This window comes from Lactuca sativa, chromosome 8 (genome assembly GCF_002870075.4).
Source record: "Lactuca sativa cultivar Salinas chromosome 8, Lsat_Salinas_v11, whole genome shotgun sequence".
NCBI lineage: Eukaryota > Viridiplantae > Streptophyta > Magnoliopsida > Asterales > Asteraceae > Lactuca > Lactuca sativa.
Genome location: NC_056630.2, coordinates 313,882,354 through 313,899,108, shown reverse-complemented (window position 1 = coordinate 313,899,108; position 16,755 = coordinate 313,882,354).

Here is a 16,755-nt window from a genome sequence, read left to right as displayed (position 1 = left end):
GTCCAATCTTCGAAGAACTGCTTCTATTTGTCTACTGTCCGATCTTTCTTGAGAAAAAGGCTAACCCTCGAGGGCATCCTCTGGAGAACCATCCAATCGCTATAAACCTTTTGTAGATCGCTCTTACACAACCGGAACTCCTTCCAGTACTCCCCAAGTACTCATGCTGAACATCCTAGGGGTTCACCCCATCTGTTCCTACGCATTAATTGGCTTTCCCAAGGAAACATTCCATAATCAACAATTTTCTCTATCTCTGTGTGGGACATCTGTCACACCCCAAAACCACGAACGGTGGAAACGCTAAGGGGTGGAGGACGTCATGTACAGTATCACAACAGTGTAATATAATAAAACAACAACAACATCATCCATTGCATTATAAGTAAAGTTTTAATACATGTGTGTTCTTCATTGTAGTAAGACACCAAAAATACACAATCAAAATAAAAGACGAAACTTGTCTGCTCCGTCTTCTCAAAACCTGGACATCGTACCTGTCTACTGTTGCCCTGAGAATACAAGTTATTTTGAAAGAGAGTATCAGCTTTAAAGCTGGTGAATTCATAAGTATTTAAGTGTCGTTGTCTTGCTTACTAAAATCTGTTTTAAAAGTCATGTAAACCTTTAAATGAAAATGATGATGTAAGTATGAAAAGACCTAGAAAATCCCTTATTTTCTATCAGTTTGAGATGTAGTCTTCTACCAAGACCCGAATGTTTTGTTATGACAATGTAGTCTTCTACCAAGACCCGAATGTTTTGTAAGTAAAATGATAGTTTTTCCTTTCTATTGAATAGTACTAAAAGTACTTAGTCTAACTCATCGTTTATGTGAAAGTATCACAAAATAAAGTAAACAGGAAAAATTACTAATGTAAGAAATAGCTAAAATACACGAACTAACTAAGATAATTACAGTAAGACCAAATACCCCTATGTTATTTCTTTATGGTTGTGTCGGTAAGTTTTTAGACTTGTTACCATATCACAACCATTCATGGGCATTTGTTAATCACTCCTCGGACCAGCATAGTTGATTAGGCTATGCCATTCCCAAGACTGACCATATATCCCCAGGCTTACTTGTGATATTCAACAATTGTAATACTTTTGTTCTTGTCGTTATGACACTGATTTTAGTATGAATGCAGACATGTATACTTTGTTACATATTTTATTATTTAAAAGTATAACTCTTAGACAGAGTGTTTTAATCCAGATGTATTTATAGTTAGTATATCTTTTATGGGTTGATATACTATATTCACTATAAACAATGCTCTGATACCAATCTGTCACACCCCAAAACCACGAACGGCGGAAACGTTCAGGGGTGGAGGACGTCATGTACAGTATCACAACAGTGTAATATACTAAACAAGCAACAACATCATCCATTGCATTATAAGTAAAGTTTTAATACATGTGTGTTCTTCATTGTAGTAAGACACCAAAAATATACAATCAAAATAAAAGACGAGACTTGTCTGCTCCGTCTTCTCAAAACTTGGCCACGTCCTGTCTACTGTTGACCTGAGAATACAAGTTATTTTGAAAGAGAGTATCAACTTTAAAGCTGGTGAATTCATAAGTATTTAAGTGTCGTTGTCTTGCTTACTAAAAGTTGTTTTAAAAGTCATGTAAACCTTTAAATGAAAATGATGATGTAAGTATGAAAAGCCCTAGAAAATCCCTTATTTTCTATCAGTTTGAGATGTAGTCTTCTACCAAGACCCGAATGTTTTGTTATGACAATGTAGTCTTCTACCAAGACCCGAATGTTTTGTAAGTAAAATGATAGTTTGTCCTTTCTATTGACTAGTACTAAAAGTACTTAGTCTAACTCATCGTTTATGTGGAAGTATCACAAAATAAAGTAAACAGGAAAAATTACTAATGTAAGTGTTATCCCGAGGTACTAGGGCTAACACGACGTATGTAACTGTTATCCCGAGGTACTAGGGCTAACACAACCTATATAACCTAATGAACATCCAAAGATTGTCCAATCGTCCTCTGTAGCAGCAGCAGGGTGGAGGAAGGGTTAGTCCCTGTAAAGGTACTCCTAGTATAAGTAATGACCGTAGGCATCCGTAGATGTTCATCACCCACTGTTGCTAACAGATAGGTTCCAGAATGGTTAGTCTCGTCCATATATCCAGAGGTACTAGGGATAGGGGCTCATCTAGGTATCCCGAGGTACTAGGGATAGGGTCCTGTCTAGATATCCCAAGGTACTAGGGATATGCAGGAAGATTTACACAGAAGGTACTAATAAATCATCCTCGTAGTTCTAAGTACAAGTATCCAGGTGAGTAAATATAGGATAATGCACTTATGTAAAAGTGTTCCTGTATGGCATTCATGTAAGTGTGTTCATGTAATAGTTAAGTATATGTAGACATATTCATGTATCATGTAATCCTAAGTAAGTGTACTCATGTATCATGTAAGGTATTTGTATAGACTCATGAATGAACTGACTCTTGTGTGATTCCTTGTAGTAGTAACAATGTTTGATATCTTCTAACTATACCTATGATAGTTAACTGAAAGGTAATTGGTTGTTTACGTAAGTTTATGCACTCTTGTTACCCAAGAGTATTGGAAACTAAATGAAGGGTGAAAACTATATTATCTAACATATATATGAACGTATGCGTATAAGTATAATTTGATTCAAGAAGGTAAAATAATGGTTTTGCAAGATATCTAGGAGTTTTGAACAATAATTAAGAATGACTTGATGTCATTTTAATAAACATTTCAAAACTAATACTTTTGTTATCAATGTATTTTAAGATAGCAAACCACTTCATGTGTCACCTTTTGAAATATGTGAAATCTACTGAGTGAAAACACAGTTATAAAATACATAAGATTGATTTAATAACATACTGTTTTCTACTTGTATTCCCCCCCCCCACATTAAAACGTTTAAAATCATTTAAAACATTGATTAGGGGTATGAACTCACCTGTAGTTGGTGATTGGGATGAACTGAACGGTATAGGATTGCTAGGTGTCAAGCGAGGACTTGTACACACACTACGATCCTAATGAACATGTAATCACACATATATGCACTCAATTAGTCTCAATTACTAATTGATAATGTTAAGACATCCTAGACATAATAAACACTTTATATAAGTGTTTTAAGCCCTAAGGATTGCATCTAAGCTAGTGTGGGACAAGGCACTTGTGTTTAGGGTTCCAAAGGACCCCATATATGAGTTTACTCCCCATATACCATCACACATGGAGTTTACTCCCCATATACCATCACACATGGAGTTTACGGTTGTAAACTCTTGAGTTTACGGCTGTAAACTCCCAACCATGGGGTATTTGTGTGTTTTGAAGTTCCAAATGATTCCTAGAATTATTCCAACTTGGTGGTTAAATTCTTGGAAGGGTTTATGTTCTAGAAACACTCCATTTAGGAGTTTACGGCCCCAAGGCCATTTCCCTTGGTGTTTACGGTTGTAAACTCCCTTGGGGTGTTGTTTTTGTTGTTTTCAAGCCTCATGCATAAGTGGGATAATTTCTAGGCATGTGTTTAAAGCTAATGAGGACCCTAGGCACACTTTTGTTCCATTGTTTGGTGTTTACGGCCTAGGAGCATTACCAAGCCCGTAAACTCACTTCAATAGGTGATTTTGATGTGGTTTTGTCCTTCAATTAAGTGGGAAACAATTCCATGTAAAGGTCTAGGGCTTTAGGTGTCTTAAAAGCACCCTTTGGTCCATTTCAATGGAGTTTACGACCTAAGATACACTTGGGCCGTGAACTCCCATGTGTTTGTGTTCTTTGATTGTTTTCTTGTCCTTAATACACCTACAATTGAGTCTAAGGCGGTAGCATAACACAAAGAACAATCTAGGCTCGGTTTCGGGAGTTTATCGCCCAAGAACACCTTGGGGAGTAAACTCCTAAATCTAGTGATTTAGCCTTCTAAATTATGTTATTAATACATATAAAGCTTTCTAAGACTACTAGAAATAGGTACTCATGATTTGGGATAAAAACCCGAAGATCCGTGAGAGAGAAAATGGCTTTTCTCTAGTTGGAAATGTGAATAATGAATGGATTTGGTTCAGAATTCTATTTATAGTCCTGAGATATTTTTGGCAGAAAATATTTTTATTCCTGTAATGATCTCTAATATAATAGACTGTTGGAATAACAGTGTCGCACAAAACCCTAGTGCACCCACTCTCCTGATATTTCCTGAAGTGTAAACCCTGAATTATTCAAACTTACGCGAAAAGTCTGAAAATTAACTGTGACTGCTATAACTTCTATTGAAGTGTTATAGTTTGTATAGAATGGAAATTTCGGGTTGTCACAACATCCCTATGTTGTACCAAATCTAAAGTCACTCCAGTGCTGTCTCTTTGCTGCTACCCACTGAATGCTTCTTCTTATCGCGTCTCAGTGTTGAACACTAAACTCAGTGGATGGATCAGATAATCCTTCGAATAAAAGATTCATCCCTGCAACAGTTAGACTCAAACGAGAGTTGTGTAACATGACTAAATCCTTCCCTCTGAGATTATGTGATCCAGATGTGAGGGGTGTAGCACCACTCGGCCAACTGGATGCTTCACGCAAGGATTCTCCTATCCTTGCTCCTGTCTGGTGGTCTTGTTGTCTCTTATCCGCTTTCCGGATGAACCGAGACCACACTGGTCCCAACCAGTCTATCATCATCTTGGTTACCGGACTCCCACCGGTTACTGAACTCAAACTCCATCTCTCAGTCACTCCCAGCGACTTCCGAACGAAGCTTTGGCTATCTAAAACTGCTCTATCTACCTTGCCACTCTGGCTCTATAAGTCCTGGGATCCTCGATCCCCTACCTTGACCATACAGTCTCTACTAGGTCCCACCTGCACTTCTGTAAGTACACGGGCCTCAGACACAGGTCTCACCCAACTATATTTCGGAGTGGCCTCTCCCATAGGTCTCACCTATCTAGGGTTATGCAGGCCCACTCCTCCTCGAATCTCAACTTAGTATCCTTTCCTGACTCCAATGATACTAACTAGGAGATATGAGCCCCCTCCCACACTCTGCTAACTCGGAGATACGGGCCCTCGCCCACACTCCTCTAACTAAGCTGCTAATGAATGCTATGGCTTACCCGTAGTCTTACAACACACCTCACACTCGTCTAACTGTTGGTGAATGTTACGGCTATCTCATTGTCTTACATCCTGACTAAACTCACATCCTACCGAGAGGATATCTAGCCTGGTTCCTAATCATTTAACAACTACCGTGAATACACAAACTCAATGTTGGGAAGTTTTCCCAAACTCTACACTCGCGCACTCCTCTATCCCAACAGCCACTTGGGCTGCTTTCCTTCCTAAAAAGTCGTGAATGCATCCCAGTTTTGCACTTACTTCTGCTCTTGAGCACTGGGATGGTTCTCCCCCACTCCAACTCAACTAGATCCCTACAGCTCCCAGCTCGGAAAGGATTATCAATCCTTCTCTCCATCAAATGGTCGATCTGCTGACAACCAATACTTACTATTGCTAGTGCTCCAAAACTAACCAACACCAAATCTAAACCACTCTGGAGGACTAACAGAAAGCCTCTCGAGCCCTACTCACACTTGCTACAGTGACCGCATCCTAAGAACCTGCCCCAAGGGAAATATCTTCGAACTACTAATATAACATCCATGGTATGCAAATGGCATATAACTTAATCATAAGCAGGAAAGATATTATGAAATACACTTACTAATCATCGATGCAGTACCATAGCAAATAAATCATAAATAAACACTGATAGGAAAGGGAAATATACGCACCTACCACATCAGGGGATACTCGTGTCTCCTCTTTAACCAACTGGAATGCCCTGCTCCTTGTCGCGGGCGCCTCTGCCCGGCCCTGACGGTCGTCGATGATCCTCAAAGTCGTAGGGGCACGTGTCATCACCTGTCCCATGGTAACTAAACTCGGACATTGTGCCTTATTGAGGCCCCACTAACTGCAATAGAAATAGATCAGGTCTCATCCCTGGGTGGTGGTAGCAGTACAATCCCTGCTATAATGACTGATCTGGCCGCACCTGAAACAACCATAATCGCCACCACTGCCACTCCTACATGCACCCTCATGCGTACTACTGCATTTCCCATAGTGGCTACGGTCCTAATAACCTCTCGATCTAGAATCTGATGTCTTGGGCCTCTTGCCAGATCCTGCGCATGTCTGCACCTCGACTGGTTTCCTCTTCGTGTCTGCCTCTAAGACAATCTCCCTCTCCTTGCTTCAAGCGATCATATCCTCCAGCGTCTTGCAGCTGTACCGACTCACAAACTACTTGATTCTGCTCCTCAGCATCTCGTGGTACCGAGCCTTCTTCATATCCTCATCCGCCACATACTGCGGAACTAGGAGGGCTCTCTCTCTAAACTTGATAGTGATTTCCACCACTGTCTCAGTAGTCTGCTGGAGGTCTTGAAACTCCCATGCTAACTGTTGCACCTTAATAACTGGTGCAAACTCGGCCCTGAACCTGGCTGAGAAGTCACTCCATGTCATCACGTCCAATGCGACATCATCTCCAACAGCATGTCCAACCTCCTCCCACCAATCACGAGCTCTGTCTTTTAGGAGACAAGAGGCGAGTCAAACCATGTCCCCCTCGGGGCACCGATTAGTGCGAAAGTGTTGGCGACATCTGCCAACCATCTGCTGCTAGCAATGGGTTCCATGCCCCCATGGTAATCCGGAGCTCCACAAGCTCTAAACTCTCGGAATGTCAGTGTATGTGCCCCCATCATGGCCACCATCTTAGCAAGGAAGGCTCCCAGCCTCTCATCGAAAATATCTACTATACCCTCCTTGATCGTATCAAAGATCATAGGATTTTGGTTTAGAATACTAAGCGAAATCTCAACTGATATAAACTCTCTCATGTGCTCCCTGAGTTGCTCGCCTCCTAAACCCAAGTTGGATCACTCATCGGCGCCTGAAACCCTACTGGTCTTTCACGTAAGCTCACCATTCTGCAACATAACATAACTATTATCATAATACACATCACTACTAAGGGATCACACACGCACTACAAGTTCCCTAATTTTATCTTGTCCCTTCTCGAATTAAGTACGGATCCTCTGCTTTCAGTAGTATGGGCCCATACTACCTTAAACATCTATTCGCACTTTCTTCGAGAATTGCCTCGACTCCACCAAGTCCCTTACTAATGCCACTACTCCCAGCACTACTCTCATCACAGGCTTGCCTTAGGGTAACCTCGAACCCGAACCCGAACCCAGTCCTCAGCTACTGAAGGTATCTTAGTAATGCCAATTAGCCACGACCTGCGTACCATCACAAGTGACGAGGCTCATATAATCCTTTGAGTAAAGGACTCGTCCATATAATGGTTAGACTCAGACAAGAGTTGCGCAATAGAGCCAAATCCAGCACTCTGAGATTGTTCAACCCTGGTCAAATGTGACTTGACGTATTCACCTAATGGCTAACTCCCATAACTCAAAGTCCCACAAAACACAAAGCAAGTAGCATTCAGACAAAAGGGAAAATCTAACCACAGAATCCAATCATATTGTTCGATCCCCTACTCAGGAATCTATACTGGCATACAACTCGTAAGGCTCATAAACATAATAGGCACGTAAGGCATCCTCATAGATCCTTAGTCCTCATCTAGCATGCAGTTCTCATAATTATATCATATCTAAGCAAACGTTTATGGGTAATTTGGGAGAACTTACTTGAGCTCGGCTGATTGCATGCACCACACGCTTTTCTTCTTTTTCAAAATTCTTTTCTCTTTTCTTTTTCTCAAAGCTCGTTTTTATAAAAATGATTTTCTTTTGAAAATGTTCATACCAAGTCCTTAGTTTGAGTTCAAACACACCTGAGAGTATGCCTAAATCCCTCAAACCAAGGCTCAGATACCAACTTGAAACATCCCAAAATTATGGTCCGAAAATTTCGTTTTAAATCATTAATAAAAACCATAATTATCAAACATTTCATTCATAAACCAAAATTGTTATATCAAATTAGAGTATCATCTCAAAAGATGTTCTTTTTATCAGAGTAAACATCCCAGGCTAAAACTTCTGGGTGTGTGCCATGCAGTCATCCCGAGCTCTTTCCTCCGCTACCGGAAGTACCTGAAACCAAAACTTAAAATTGTATGCACGAAGCTTAGTGAGTTCCCCAATCTACCACATACCATACTGATGAGAATAAAAACTCTAGATCGATTAGATCTTTCACAGGTATGAATATTGAAATCAAACAAGTCAAGCACAGTAAAAGAATGAACACGGAATAGAATTAAATGTATGCTTATGATTCAAAATAAAGTCACGCCTCAGCAGAGCTCGATGAATAACTTCCGTTGTAGAGGCGAGCTAGGGTTTACAAAACTTTTAGAGAAAATAAACAATGAAAGCATTAACTTCTAAGTCTGCATGCATGCAGCTTATATACTAAACCCTAGTACAAAAATATACACGGTTGGACAGGCCCAATACCGGCAATCAAAATGGGCTAAGGACCGAGCCAATGATGCAATATAATAGGCCCAACAATCTCTCCCTTTGCGTCAAATGAGGCAAGAGATTAGTTCCTCTAAGTAGGATTCACCAACTTTATTATTTTAAACAAACGAGGAATTGTAGCGAGAAGTGTTTGTCTAAACTGTATGTACCACCTCAGCATGTCAGTGAATAATTTCTTATCGGCAACACTGTTCTGATCGCACCTCTGAATGATCTCCACGATGTGCTCCAGGCAAGACGTTGAGAAGAGGTGTTTCTCAACAAGAGCGAATAGACATTTTTGACCTTCGCCTCTGAGGAGCATAACTGTGTGATACTTTGAATCGATTTTCCCCTTGATCATGGTATTGAAATTGCCAGCTCTGCCCATAGTCTTGATTGTTGTTCACTTGCGTATGGCAGAGGCAATCTCTTGGTCCATCTTCGCTACCGCATGTATGTAGCAAACAAGCATACGCTTGACATGATCAATTATTGGCTGATACTCCAGAGGATTTGACAGAAGAATGTTATTGAGGAGTATCCAGTCATGGGGATTAAGGTTTGGTAGATCAACGAGGGTAAAGTGGTAGACTGAGCCTTCGGTTCCTCGAGTCACCCTAAATTTGACATTAATAAATTTCCCCTCTGAATAGGGCTTCATAACCTTGATTGTGGTAATTTTCTTTGAGCTCCAAGTCAGGTATTGGGGTTGAGCAAACTCCAAGTAAAACTCCAGAAGATCCCTATCTACCTTTGGGTCTGGGGACGGAATAGCAGCAATCGAGTTGAAGCGGTGGAAGATAAATGCCTTTCGAGTGATTGGCATATCGAACTGTGCATCCTTGGAGTTTTCAAGGCCAAAGGACATTATCGGCTCAAGCCAGAGAATGCTTGGCTCATCAATTGCACATCTTTGAAGCGAGTTTATGGTCCACACAGGAAACATGGACTTTTTCTTCTCTAGGAGCTCCGCCTCCTTTCGCTTCAGCTCTAGCTCAACTTGTTGTTTCTTGATGTTTTCTTCCAATTCTTTATCAGAGGTCTTAACCTTCTGGAAGGGTTTCTTGGGATTCTCGGCATAGACATCATCTTCATTGTCTGTGTCGTCCTCGCCGATTTTCTTCTTCTTTTTGTCCTTGTTGCTGACCGAAACTTCATCACCCTTCGGTTCAGTAGATGGTTTTGATCCATAAGGAGGTTAAGTTGTCACCTTCTCTTCCCCTTGTTTCGGTTGGACCTCGGTCACCGGAACACCCTCGATATGGCTAAGAATGTCCAATGCCGGTCTGAGCTTGTCTGCCAGATGACGCCTGACAGTTATATTGATGATCGGATCGTGAGCCTTAATAAGATGAAGGAGGATGGAGTGAACATCTGCAGCAGAACTCCTAATGACCTCCCTTTCTAACTTGAGGTCATTAATCTCAGCATTAGCAGTACGTAGCTTGTGGGTTTGCAATTTAAGTTGTGTAGTACGTCTGTCCAGCTCATCCATAATGTGATTCTCTACAGCTAACTCCGCCTCCAGTTGACTTAAGCGGTCATTGACATTAGCGTGGAGACTTTCGTTGGCTTCTTCAATGGCTTGGCGTGCCGCTTCAAGGTTAGAGCGTTCAGATTGAAGAGACCTTTGAAGGTTCTCTACTAAAGCGTTGACAATTTGAGCATTTTTAGTAGCAACATCCTGCAAGGAATCTAAAAACAAATGAGCTTCGGAGACTAGTTTATCGACTTTTGCGGTCGCTTCCTTGCACTCCTTAGTAGAGGAATCAACAACAAGAGAGGCTTGTTGACATTGGGAAGTAGAGGCTTCGATTGCTTTGGCTACAACAGATAAAGTGGCACTGTGTTCGGTGACGACAGAGGAGAACAAGGCCTTCAATGCAACTTCAAAATAGGCACCAGAGGAAGTGGATGAAAGCAGTTGATCAAGCTTTTCATTTACTGCCTTGAGATGACGCTTTGTAATAGGCTCATCGTCATCATCATCGCTCTACACTCGGTAAGGACTGAAATACGTGGAATCAAATTCCAAGTCCTCACCGCCTAGAATAGGGGTTGTTTCAGTGGATTCTGTGGGAGATAAGGGTTTTCAAGTAGGTGGAGGTTCGGTTGTAATAGGTGGTTTGGTTACAGGTGGATTGGGAATAGTAAAGTGAGGTTTTGTGGTAGTAGTGGTAGTAGTGGTATCTGTGAAAATGGGAGTGGGGATAGGAATTGTAGTGAAAGGTTTGTTGGGTTTTGAGCATTCTAACACTCCTAAGTGTACATGCAACCCTAAATACCTTGGATCTATGTTTTCTCTGTTATACATGCAAATAAGAACTTCCAAGGTATTATCCTAATCTAGCATACAAAAACAATCAATATAACAAGATAGAATACATACCTCTTTGATGTAGAATGTCTTCATGAAGCTTGAGTGCCTAGTGCCCCAAGTGTGACACCTCAAATGGAATCACAATCATCAAAACACTTAGAATAACTTGAGAGAATTCTACAACTCATGAAATCGGCTAGCCCTCTCTAGAATAATACTAGTCCCGATTTTGCCAAGAATAATATCTTTATATAGTGTTACAATTAGGGCAAACCCTAATTGTCATGACTTTCCATTTCCTTGGATCCATGGGTTCAAATACACCATGGAGCATCCATGGAGCATCATATGGGTTTTGGCCCAACTAGATAATCCATGGAGCATTAGCCCACTATACAAGTATGGATGATTTACACAATCAACCCATATATTTAATTAGCCTTCTTTTGATCACTTAATTAATCCTAGATTAATTCTTGATCAATACTAATTAAATAATCTTATTATTCTTATTATTAATATACTAGAACTTATAATATATTAATAACCATAAGTGTCTTATTTCTCTCATTATAGTCTATCCAAGTGCATGATGGTATGCAACCCAAATGGACCATGTCGGGTCGGGTCAAGTCTTACCAATTATAGTTATGGACTTAGACATTAATCCAACAGTCACCCACTTGGATAAGTCTAAAACTATTATTGCGTATGACTTCAGGAACCAACCGACAATCGTAGCTCTCAAAAGCTTCTGTCGAACTCTGACCTTGTAGATAAACTCTGACCTTTTTCAATGACTTGTCCATTAGATAAGGGATCATATATTCCTCCATTCTAGATATCATATGGACTGAGACATGGATTATAATCATTCTCTCTGTCCATTTGTTGTTTCCCGATTTCCGTTTTATGACGACTGACTAATTGAACAAATCAAGTCAGTCCTGGCCTGGCCGAGCACTTCCATTTGTCATCATCAAATCATTGAGGGGCCCACAGATATCGCTTTTATCCCGAAGGTAAAAGGAATGGATAAACTTCGACTCATATGGCTTGTTCTACTACTTGTTGAATCATACACAAAGGCACGTTTTATAGCACCGAGTTACCAAATGCGATTTCGTGCAATCAATGTACTATCAACTCATAGTAACAACTCATATCTCTAGGTTTGAAGAATATAAGATATTATCGTCTCATGATCACTCGTGATAAAATCCATGAAGTGATTCCAATGAGCGCGGGTTGAATCCAATACTCAGAACTTATGAGCACTCATGATTGTTGTAGCCTTGTCCAACACCTTAGACCTCTACAACCCATCATGACAGTCTTAATTCATATCTACTTCCAACATATGACCGGCTGTGGATGGTTTGAATAACTTAGTCATTCCGGAAGAATAACCCAGTTTATTCGGGAAGTCAAAACATGCAAAGTGAAACACAATAATAATCGAATCCAATATGGTCTCAGAACTTATGAATATAAATAAAACACCTTTTATTTATCACCATATGATTACTCATTATTCATTGTATACTGTTTCAGCTATCAACTTTATTCTTGAATTTAAAACAATAGTTGTCCCATGCTCCAAGCATGTACACTATGTTTTCTAAACACTAGTCATGCCACACACCAAGTATGCATACTATGTTTGTCTATGATCTTTACTTTGTGAACTAGATCCATTGAACATAACTTCAATGATTCTCTTTTCACACTCCCAAATCCTTACTGCAAATGCAAGAATTCCAAATTCATGCCATTTACTGGAATCTGTTAGATTCTAAACTTATATGCATTGATCCTCTTGTAACGATTATGCACACACTCACAAAGACTTGGCAACAATCATTACAGAGTATTCCAAAGGAGATCAACTCCTTGGAAACATCCTTCTTGCATTAAGTTTCCTTAATCTTACACAGATTGAAAATTCTAACTTTGAAACATTTCCAGATTCCATTTTGACTATCACTTCTGAACAAGAGTTGCCTCCTTATAAATTATGTCAATATGGTCCTTCCAGAATTATCACTATACTTCCAACTGTCCTTGAGCAACCAATCTTTGGAAAACCTTAGATTGTCCTCGACAATTGTTTAATCCTTTTAGTCATATCCAGTTCTAAACCTTTTCCCTTCTTAATGCCCCAGGCATTTGGAAAATTTTAGAATGGATGATTATAGCACATGTAATCGATCCTATATCCGAAGCATATGGGACACGATTCATGATGTCTCACATAAAGACTAAACCAGTCTTTTGCTATGACATAAAGACTAAACCAGTGTTTTGCTATAATATGTCCATTTCAATTTGCCAAGTTCTCATAATTCAGATTATGAAAAGGGATGCCGTAATCATAATTGAATTTTAGAACGCAAATAATGGACCCATATACATAATTTCCTTATGTTGAGCCATTCCAACACGAAATTCATATATATATCTTGACTAAATGATTAAAACCTCATGATCTAAGCTTATAGATTTGAGATGAAGTATAATTTCCTCTCCCTTAATTATAGCAAAACAACTTTTTCCGAATTGAAACTTTTGTTTTCTATAATTAACATTGCTAACTTGCAATACTTATCATATTTATCATGCTCCCACTAACATGATGATTATTAGCATAACACTTATGCTCCCACTAGCTTTGACATGTACTCAGAAATCAGCTGGACTTCTAGATATCAATACTTCATTGACTTTCTTACCAAAGTTCAGATTTCTGATACTAGATTGTTTTGATAAAACTTTATCAAAAACATACACCTTCCCTTAGATAGCACACTTGTGTGTCTAAACAATTATGAAGAGGTATGCCATAATCATAATGGTTAGACCTTTTTGCCACTTCTCACAAGTCCATATTAGTGTGCCGGTTAACCACACGCGCTCCACTAACGGCTTTGAGAATGCAAATATCACAATTGCTATCTAGATAAAATCTACTTAGTGAAAGTGTTTCCTCACCATCATTTTCATGAATCGGAGAGAAACCTTATGACACTTAGATTTATATGGTGTATGAGTTCCTATCCATGTGAATGGTCAAAATCATAGTCACAAGACAAGGATAATGACAAACCCAAACTCATATGGATTGAACTCAATCTTAATTTCTTGACACCTGGCAGCTCAAGGGCCTACCATTGCTTCCAAGTTGTTGTGCAACAAATTGAGAACTCTAAGAACTCATATGCAAAGCCAACTTTAACTGGAATGGGCATAGAACAAGTCAACACGATAGGTTATAAACCTCAAGTCGTGTGCTAGTGAAGAACTTCAGGTTTTATTCTTGATTAGTTCTTGAGACTTTCAAGACCTTTAAGACTCCCACTGTCCTCTTGACATATAAGACTTTCTTGTCAGATATTCAAGAGATAGTGCGGATTCTAATCAAGACAAACACTTCACACAATTGGCCTAAGTTGGTCTTTGTTTTATCCAAAACATCACAACTTACCAATTTCAAATGTACAAGAGTAGAAAGCTTTTACTCTTACATTTGAAAAGTGTTTTAAACCTTCTTTAAGACATGTCACTCGAATGACAATCTTGGAGTATGACTCTAAGACTTGTATTGGAACGAAGTATGACTCATCTTCTTGATTTAACCACTTCAACAATTCAAGTTCCTCTTCTTAGTCATAAGAATGCACTAAGATTTTCTTAGAGAACTAATTGTGCTATGGTTTCTTAATCATTAAGATGATCACAAAACTGATACTAAAGTACTCTCCCATCTTTTCAGATTTGAGAAACTTTTATCCTTCTGCCTAATTTGATTCTTCTTATTCGCTCTGCCATACATTGAAACCTTTTCCAATGTCTCAGAGTTACACTTAAGCTTGTAAGTATAATCATATTTACTGAACTTAAGTAAATCATGACGAATAGTCTTATCAAACTTTTGTGGTGGACTAAATCAGTGCACAAAACTATGTACTCGATCCCTTAGTCCATTACTTGACTCACACATCCATGTGAATAAGTAATTAGTCTTAATTTTCCAGTGCTTGAAAGTTCTCATTCATCATGCTATACAACTTGCATGATTCCAAGTTCCGGTCCACTTGAAACTTGGGTGATGAGAATCTTTCCTTATTTGGTAAATTTAGACATTACCACAAATGAAAGAATCAATTTCATATTTCCACTCTTGCTTTTAATGGAATCATATAACCAACAATTTTTCCTCAAATGCCATTGTAAGGATATTTTAAAATAAATAAAATCAAAAAAAAATTCTTTTATTTTAAAACTTTGCGGAAAAACTTATCCTTACAATCCATATGAAAACTTGTTGTTATCTATTCCTAAGCAATATCTCATAACTCCTAAGAAGTAGCTCAAGAATCCGATTTTTCAAACTATGCGATAGAAATCCATCTATGCGATCAGATTCAGCATATTCTTTCTTTAAGTTTCTTCACTTTCCTTTGATCCTTACAGCATCACCATGTGACCCAGTCACATCATGTATCAAGAATCTCAGAATAGAAACTTAATAGAGTTAGATAGTGGACTTTACCTGAAGTAGAGTCAAACTTATTGACTTTAACATCCTTAGGTAAATTTGGTAGCTTCGCAACCAATGCCCCTTCCTTTAGCAATATAAACATATGGACCCTTTGATAATGATACACGAGACTATCACAGACTTAGCTTTTCTCTTTACTATTTGGTCAACTAAGTTGACTATGGCCGATCCCTTTCCATTGGGAAGAGAATGCTTTCCGGGATTTCCTGTGTCACTATTGTCAATGTCCATCAAGTTTTAAGAAAGTTGATCTTAGATAAGATCATTAAGGGTCTTGTCATAGTCTATTTCATAGGTGTCCCAAAGGAACTCACTATGTGACTTAGAAAGTGATTGAACCACCAACTTTCTCAAGACTTTGACACCCAACTCTCCCGGCTTGTCAACATGTGACTACATCTCCAAGATGTGACCACACCTAGACCTTGCCCTGCCAATAGGGCTTGAGTGACCTTAAACTTTTCAAGAACTTGTGGGTTAGGGAGAATAATCAGAGGAGGTGAAAGAAGTATGATTTCCAAGGGACATCATCTTCATTTAGGAAAGCTTGTTTCAAGAGATTTAGGAAGATCATAAATGTCTAAACTAGACATGTTTTGGGAGATATTCAAGATAGTTGATCTTAAGTCCTTAATATGACACCCAATATGAAATATTAAGGCTAGGACCCAACAAACTATTTTATTACTTAGAAGAGGTATGCCGTAATCCAAGCTATAAAATATTTGAAGGTAGGTGAATGACGATTCACCAATTTCCACCAAGATAAACGAAATGTATTATTAGGTTTTAATTGGTTTTGAAACTCCTAGATATTTGAGATTCATTGAACTTTTCAAAGGCATGTTTCAATCTCGAGTGTGCCCTTCAGGTTTTGTGACTGGGATGCCGACGATCACAAAACAAGGTGTGAAGTAACCACGCAAATGACTTGGTACCCTTAATAAATTACCCCTCAATCGATGTGCCGGTTAACCACACACGCTCCATCGATACTATGATAAATATTAAGTCACCCTTTACCTACCTTGTTAAGTCCAAGTTAGTGTGCCGGTTAACCACACACGCTCCACTAACGACTTTGACAAAGTGTAAAGTGTAATTTCATGGATTAGCACCTTATTCACATTTTTCCTAAGTAACTAAGATTGGGTATTATTAAGAGTTTAGTTACTTAGTATTTTTCATTAATACTTTTAATGAAGGGAGAATTCTAGTCCTGTCAAACCCGTTCGGCTAACGACCCTCCACCAGTCAAGCAAGCGGTGGGTGAGAGTGGACACCCATTAAGTTGCCATTTTATAGGCAACAACCTT